This window comes from Homalodisca vitripennis, chromosome 3, assembly GCF_021130785.1.
Source record: "Homalodisca vitripennis isolate AUS2020 chromosome 3, UT_GWSS_2.1, whole genome shotgun sequence".
In the NCBI taxonomy this organism is placed as follows: Eukaryota; Metazoa; Arthropoda; class Insecta; order Hemiptera; family Cicadellidae; genus Homalodisca; species Homalodisca vitripennis.
The window spans coordinates 190,002,034-190,010,643 of record NC_060209.1 but is presented as its reverse complement, the minus strand read 5'-3'; the positions used below and the strand labels follow the sequence as shown (position 1 = coordinate 190,010,643).

General features: G+C 28.9%; 1 long non-coding RNA gene across 4 annotated transcripts; it reads right to left on the bottom strand.

Annotated features, from left to right (window-relative positions):
* Positions 1-468: 468 nt before the first annotated feature.
* Positions 469-8,209, bottom strand: LOC124357902. 4 transcript variants are annotated; one of them, XR_006922005.1, is made up of 3 exons: positions 2,616-8,209; positions 2,187-2,390; positions 469-941 (listed from the first exon to the last, which is right to left on the bottom strand). It is a non-coding gene; the product is annotated as an uncharacterized LOC124357902 (long non-coding RNA). The 4 variants fall into 4 exon arrangements; XR_006922004.1 differs by lacking the exon at positions 469-941 and adding an exon at positions 1,424-1,757; XR_006922006.1 differs by lacking the exon at positions 2,187-2,390.
* Between the last annotated feature and the right edge of the window lie 401 nt (positions 8,210-8,610).

Genomic DNA, 8,610 nt, shown 5'->3' with positions numbered 1-8,610 from the left:
CTCTTGATCATGGTGCTGGGTAAGTCACGCTATCCCTCAGCTCTAGAATGTATCTGGTAGTCTCCAGTAATATTCAGCCCTCGTAAGAACAACTTTGCTTCAATGTGTAATTGTCATATAAATGTTTTGGTTCAATAAATATGTATTCAATACTCAAGCACTTAAGGTTTGCCCATTATTTGATATCCTGACGTATTAAAGTACACCCCAACCGTGCTTAACAATTCTAAAAAACTTTGAAACGTCAGCGCACCACCTGACTCGAGATGCACAACGGATTGTAATCATGGACAGGTCTACTTTCTCTGTAAAACATATCCAACAACGTAGCTTCGGAGTACATGACCGCTTTCCAGACGAAAGTTTTCAACGATATACTCGATAAAATCCCTTCGGTGTTTTCGTCGAGAGAAAGCGATGATGTTTTGCCCGTATATCTCAGGACACAAGATTGTATACAAGGCTGTGTCAACTTCATTGTTTAATTACATACTGTAATCTTCAATACCATATGCATTTTAACGTATTTCGTTACCTACACAATTTGGCCAACCTCACTTCAACTTGTTAATATCAATAACAAAATGTTATTTCACATTTAAAACTATCTATGAAAACTTTTGGTACAATTTCAACATTATATATTGACAACTGCTCTTATACAAGGCTGTATCAACTTCATTATTTTATTACATACTGTAATCTTCAATACCATATGCATTTCAACGTATTTCGTTACCTACACAATTTGGCCAACCTCACTTCAACTTGTTAATATCAATAACAAAATTTTATTTCACATTCAACTTTCTATGACAACTTTTGGTACAATTTCAACATTATATATTGACAACTGCTCTTATACAAGGCTGTGTCAACTTCATTATTTAATTACATACTGTAATCTTCAATACCATATGCATTTTAACGTATCTCGTTACCTACACAATTTGGCCAACCTCCCTTCAACTTGTTAATATCAATAACAAAATTTTATTTCACATTTAAAACTTTCTTTGCAAACTTTTGGTACAATTTCAACATTATATATTGACAACTTCTCTTATACAAAGCTGTGTCAACTTCATTATTTAATTACATACTGTAATCTTCAATACCATATGCATTTTAACGTATCTCGTTACCTACACAATTTGGCCAACCTCCCTTCAACTTGTTAATATCAATAACAAAATTTTATTTCACATTTAAAACTTTCTTTGCAAACTTTTGGTACAATTTCAACATTATATATTGACAACTGCTCTTATACAAGGCTGTGTCAACTTCATTATTTAATTACATACTGTAATCTTCAATACCATAAGCATTTCAACATATTTCGTTACCTACACAGTTTGGCCAACCTCACTTCAACTTGTTAAAATCAATAACAAAAATGTACTACACACTTAAAATTTACTATGACAACTTTTGGTACAATTTCAACATTATATATTGACAACTGCTCTTATACAAGGCTGTGTCAACTTCATTATTTAATTACATACTGTAATCTTCAATACCAGATGCATTTTAACGTATTTCGTTACCTACACAATTTGGCCAACCTCACTTCAACTTGTTAATATCAATAACAAAATTTTATTGCACATTTAAAACTTTCTATGCAAACTTTTGGTACAATTTCAACATTATATATTGACAACTGCTCTTATACAAGGCTGTGTCAACTTCATTATTTAATTACATACTGTAATCTTCAATACCAGATGCATTTTAACGTATTTCGTTACCTACACAATTTGGCCAACCTCACTTCAACTTGTTAATATCAATAACAAACTTTTATTGCACATTTAAAACTTTCTATGCAAACTTTTGGTACAATTTCAACATTATATATTGACAACTGCTCTTATACAAGGCTGTGTCAACTTCATTATTTAATTACATACTGTAATCTTCAATACCATATGCATTTCAACATATTTCGTTACCTACACAGTTTGGCCAACCTCACTTCAACTTTTTAAAATCAATAACAAAAATGTACAACACACTTAAAATTTACTATAATTAACTTTACTACAATAACAATATTATATACATTAGACATATACAATATTGTAGCCATCTCCTCGTCTACAATGGTATGGTAAACTCATTATTTAATTACATACTGTAATCTTCAATACCATATGCATTTTAACGTATTACGTTACCTACACAATTTGGCCAACCTCACTTCAACTTGTTAATATCAATAACAAAATTTTATTTCACATTTAAATCTTTCTTTGCAAACTTTTGGTACAATTTCAACATTATATATTGACAACTGCTCTTATACAAGGCTGTGTCAACTTCATTATTTAATTACATACTGTAATCTTCAATACCATATGCATTTTAACGTATTTCGTTACCTACACAATTTGGCCAACCTCACTTCAACTTGTTAATATCAATAACAAAATTTTATTTCACATTTAAAATTTACTTTAATTAACTTTACTACAATAACAATATTATATACATTAGACATATACAATATTGTAGCCATCTCCTCGTCTACAATGGTATGGTAAACTCATTATTTAATTACATACTGTAATCTTCAATACCATATGCATTTTAACGTATTTCGTTACCTACACAATTTGGCCAACCTCACTTCAACTTGTTAATATCAATAACAAAATTTTATTTCACATTTAAATCTTTCTTTGCAAACTTTTGGTACAATTTCAACATTATATATTGACAACTGCCCTTATACAAGGCTGTGTCAACTTCATTATTTAATTACATACTGTAATCTTCAATACCATATGCATTTTAACGTATTTCGTTACCTACACAATTTGGCCAACCTCACTTCAACTTGTTAATATCAATAACAAAATTTTATTTCACATTTAAAACTTTCTTTGACAACTTTTGGTACAATTTCAACATTATATATTGACAACTGCTCTTATACAAGGCTGTGTCAACTTCATTATTTAATTACATACTGTAATCTTCAATACCATAAGCATTTTAACGTATTTCGTTACCTACACAATTTGGCCAACCTCACTTCAACTTGTTAAAATCAATAACAAAAATGTACAACACACTTAAAATTTACTATAATTAACTTTACTACAATAACAATATTATATACATTAGACATATACAATATTGTAGCCATCTCCTCGTCTACAATGGTATGGTAAACTCATTATTTAATTACATACTGTAATCTTCAATACCATATGCATTTTAACGTATTTCGTTACCTACACAATTTGGCCAACCTCACTTCAACTTGTTAATATCAATAACAAAATTTTATTTCACATTTAAAACTTTCTATGACAACTTTTGGTACAATTTCAACATTATATATTGACAACTGCTCTTATACAATGCTGTGTCAACTTCATTATTTAATTACATACTGTGCATTTTAACGTATTTCGTTACCTACACAATTTGGCCAACCTCACTTCAACTTGTTAATATCAATAACAAAATTTTATTTCACATTTAAATCTTTCTATGACAACTTTTGGTACAATTTCAACATTATATATTGACAACTGCTCTTATACAAGGCTGTGTCAACTTCATTATTTAATTACATACTGTAATCTTCAATACCAGATGCATTTTAACGTATTTCGTTACCTACACAATTTGGCCAACCTCACTTCAACTTGTTAATATCAATAACAAAATTTTATTTCACATTTAAAACTTTCTATGCAAACTTTTGGTACAATTTCAACATTATATATTGACAACTGCTCTTATACAAGGCTGTGTCAACTTCATTATTTAATTACATACTGTAATCTTCAATACCAGATGCATTTTAACGTATTTCGTTACCTACACAATTTGGCCAACCTCACTTCAACTTGTTAATATCAATAACAAAATTTTATTGCACATTTAAAACTTTCTATGCAAACTTTTGGTACAATTTCAACATTATATATTGACAACTGCTCTTATACAAGGCTGTGTCAACTTCATTATTTAATTACATATTGTAATCTTCAATACCATATGCATTTTAACGTATCTCGTTACCTACACAATTTGGCCAACCTCCCTTCAACTTGTTAATATCAATAACAAAATTTTATTTCACATTTAAAACTTTCTTTGCAAACTTTTGGTACAATTTCAACATTATATATTGACAACTGCTCTTATACAAGGCTGTGTCAACTTCATTATTTAATTACATACTGTAATCTTCAATACCATAAGCATTTCAACATATTTCGTTACCTACACAGTTTGGCCAACCTCACTTCAACTTTTTAAAATCAATAACAAAAATGTACAACACACTTAAAATTTACTATAATTAACTTTACTACAATAACAATATTATATACATTAGACATATACAATATTGTAGCCATCTCCTCGTCTACAATGGTATGGTAAACTCATTATTTAATTACATACTGTAATCTTCAATACCATATGCATTTTAACGTATTACGTTACCTACACAATTTGGCCAACCTCACTTCAACTTGTTAATATCAATAACAAAATTTTATTTCACATTTAAAACTTTCTCTGACAACTTTTGGTACAATTTCAACATTATATATTGACAACTGCTCTTATACAAGGCTGTGTCAACTTCATTATTTAATTACATACTGTAATCTTCAATACCATATGCATTTTAACGTATTTCGTTACCTACACAATTTGGCCAACCTCACTTCAACTTGTTAATATCAATAACAAAATTTTATTTCACATTTAACTTTCTATGACAAATTTTGGTACAATTTCAAAATTATATATTGACAACTGCCCTTATACAAGGCTGTGTCAACTTCATTATTTAATTACATACTGTAATCTTCAATACCATATGCATTTTAACGTATCTCGTTACCTACACAATTTGGCCAACCTCCCTTCAACTTGTTAATATCAATAACAAAATTTTATTTCACATTTAAAACTTTCTTTGCAAACTTTTGGTACAATTTCAACATTATATATTGACAACTGCTCTTATACAAGGCTGTGTCAACTTCATTATTTAATTACATACTGTAATCTTCAATACCATAAGCATTTCAACATATTTCGTTACCTACACAGTTTGGCCAACCTCACTTCAACTTGTTAAAATCAATAACAAAAATGTACTACACACTTAAAATTTACTATAATTAACCTTACTACAATAACAATATTATATACATTAGACATATACAATAGTGTAGCCATCTGTTCGCCTAAAAGGTTATAACAAACTCATTATTTTATTTTATACCAGTATCTTCCATGCCTTGTGCATTTCAATGAATTTCATTACCTGCAGTTTAGCCAACATTACTTAACTTGTTAATAAAATAAAAAGACTTATTTTACACTACATATCTACTTAACACATGGTAATACGACATTAACATTTACAGCTGCTCTTTTACACGCCTGTGTAACTTATTATTTCATTTCAGTATAAATCTGTCCAAGAACATCACTTCTACTGGTTAATATCAATAACAAAATTATATTTTCCAGTAAAAATTTACTTTGCATTATTTTACTACAATTTCAACATTATATATTGACAACTGCTCTTATACAAGACTGTGTCAACTTCATTATTTAATTACATACTGTAATCTTCAATACCATATGCATTTTAACGTATTTCGTTACCTACACAATTTGGCCAACCTCACTTCAACTTGTTAATATCAATAACAAAATTTTATTTCACATTTAAAACTTTCTATGACAACTTTTGGTACAATTTCAACATTATATATTGACAACTGCTCTTATACAAGGCTGTGTCAACTTCATTATTTAATTACATACTGTAATCTTCAATACCATATGCATTTTAACGTATTTCGTTACCTACACAATTTGGCCAACCTCACTTCAACTTGTTAATATCAATAACAAAATTTTATTTCACATTTAAAACTTTCTATGCAAACTTTTGGTACAATTTCAACATTATATATTGACAACTGCTCTTATACAAGGCTGTGTCAACTTCATTATTTAATTACATACTGTAATCTTCAATACCATATGCATTTTAACGTATCTCGTTACCTACACAATTTGGCCAACCTCCCTTCAACTTGTTAATATCAATAACAAAATTTTATTTCACATTTAAAACTTTCTTTGCAAACTTTTGGTACAATTTCAACATTATATATTGACAACTGCTCTTATACAAGGCTGTGTCAACTTCATTATTTAATTACATACTGTAATCTTCAATACCATATGCATTTTAACGTATCTCGTTACCTACACAATTTGGCCAACCTCACTTCAACTTGTTAATATCAATAACAAAATTTTATTTCACATTTAAAACTTTCTTTGCAAACTTTTGGTACAATTTCAACATTATATATTGACAACTGCTCTTATACAAGGCTGTGTCAACTTCATTATTTAATTACATACTGTAATCTTCAATACCATATGCATTTTAACGTATCTCGTTACCTACACAATTTGGCCAACCTCCCTTCAACTTGTTAATATCAATAACAAAATTTTATTTCACATTTAAAACTTTCTTTGCAAACTTTTGGTACAATTTCAACATTATATATTGACAACTGCTCTTATACAAGGCTGTGTCAACTTCATTATTTAATTACATACTGTAATCTTCAATACCATATGCATTTTAACGTATCTCGTTACCTACACAATTTGGCCAACCTCCCTTCAACTTGTTAATATCAATAACAAAATTTTATTTCACATTTAAAACTTTCTTTGCAAACTTTTGGTACAATTTCAACATTATATATTGACAACTGCTCTTATACAAGGCTGTGTCAACTTCATTATTTAATTACATACTGTAATCTTCAATACCAGATGCATTTTAACGTATTTCGTTACCTACACAATTTGGCCAACCTCACTTCAACTTGTTAATATCAATAACAAAATTTTATTTCACATTTAAAACTTTCTATTACAACTTTTGGTACAATTTCAACATTATATATTGACAACTGCTCTTATACAAGGCTGTGTCAACTTCATTATTTAATTACATACTGTAATCTTCAATACCAGATGCATTTTAACGTATTTCGTTACCTACACAATTTGGCCAACCTCACTTCAACTTGTTAATATCAATAACAAAATTTTATTGCACATTTAAAACTTTCTATGCAAACTTTTGGTACAATTTCAACATTATATATTGACAACTGCTCTTATACAAGGCTGTGTCAACTTCATTATTTAATTACATACTGTAATCTTCAATACCAGATGCATTTTAACGTATTTCGTTACCTACACAATTTGGCCAACCTCACTTCAACTTGTTAATATCAATAACAAAATTTTATTGCACATTTAAAACTTTCTATGCAAACTTTTGGTACAATTTCAACATTATATATTGACAACTGCTCTTATACAAGGCTGTGTCACCTTGATTATTTAATTACATATTGTAATCTTCAATACCATATGCATTTTAACGTATCTCGTTACCTACACAATTTGGCCAACCTCCCTTCAACTTGTTAATATCAATAACAAAATTTTATTTCACATTTAAAACTTTCTTTGCAAACTTTTGGTACAATTTCAACATTATATATTGACAACTGCTCTTATACAAGGCTGTGTCAACTTCATTATTTAATTACATACTGTAATCTTCAATACCATAAGCATTTCAACATATTTCGTTACCTACACAGTTTGGCCAACCTCACTTCAACTTTTTAAAATCAATAACAAAAATGTACAACACACTTAAAATTTACTATAATTAACTTTACTACAATAACAATATTATATACATTAGACATATACAATATTGTAGCCATCTCCTCGTCTACAATGGTATGGTAAACTCATTATTTAATTACATACTGTAATCTTCAATACCATATGCATTTTAACGTATTACGTTACCTACACAATTTGGCCAACCTCACTTCAACTTGTTAATATCAATAACAAAATTTTATTTCACATTTAAAACTTTCTCTGACAACTTTTGGTACAATTTCAACATTATATATTGACAACTGCTCTTATACAAGGCTGTGTCAACTTCATTATTTAATTACATACTGTAATCTTCAATACCATATGCATTTTAACGTATTTCGTTACCTACACAATTTGGCCAACCTCACTTCAACTTGTTAATATCAATAACAAAATTTTATTTCACATTTAACTTTCTATGACAAACTTTTGGTACAATTTCAAAATTATATATTGACAACTGCCCTTATACAAGGCTGTGTCAACTTCATTATTTAATTACATACTGTAATCTTCAATACCATATGCATTTTAACGTATCTCGTTACCTACACAATTTGGCCAACCTCCCTTCAACTTGTTAATATCAATAACAAAATTTTATTTCACATTTAAAACTTTCTTTGCAAACTTTTGGTACAATTTCAACATTATATATTGACAACTGCTCTTATACAAGGCTGTGTCAACTTCATTATTTAATTACATACTGTAATCTTCAATACCATAAGCATTTCAACATATTTCGTTACCTACACAGTTTGGCCAACCTCACTTCAACTTGTTAAAATCAATAACAAAAATGTACTACACACTTAAAATTTA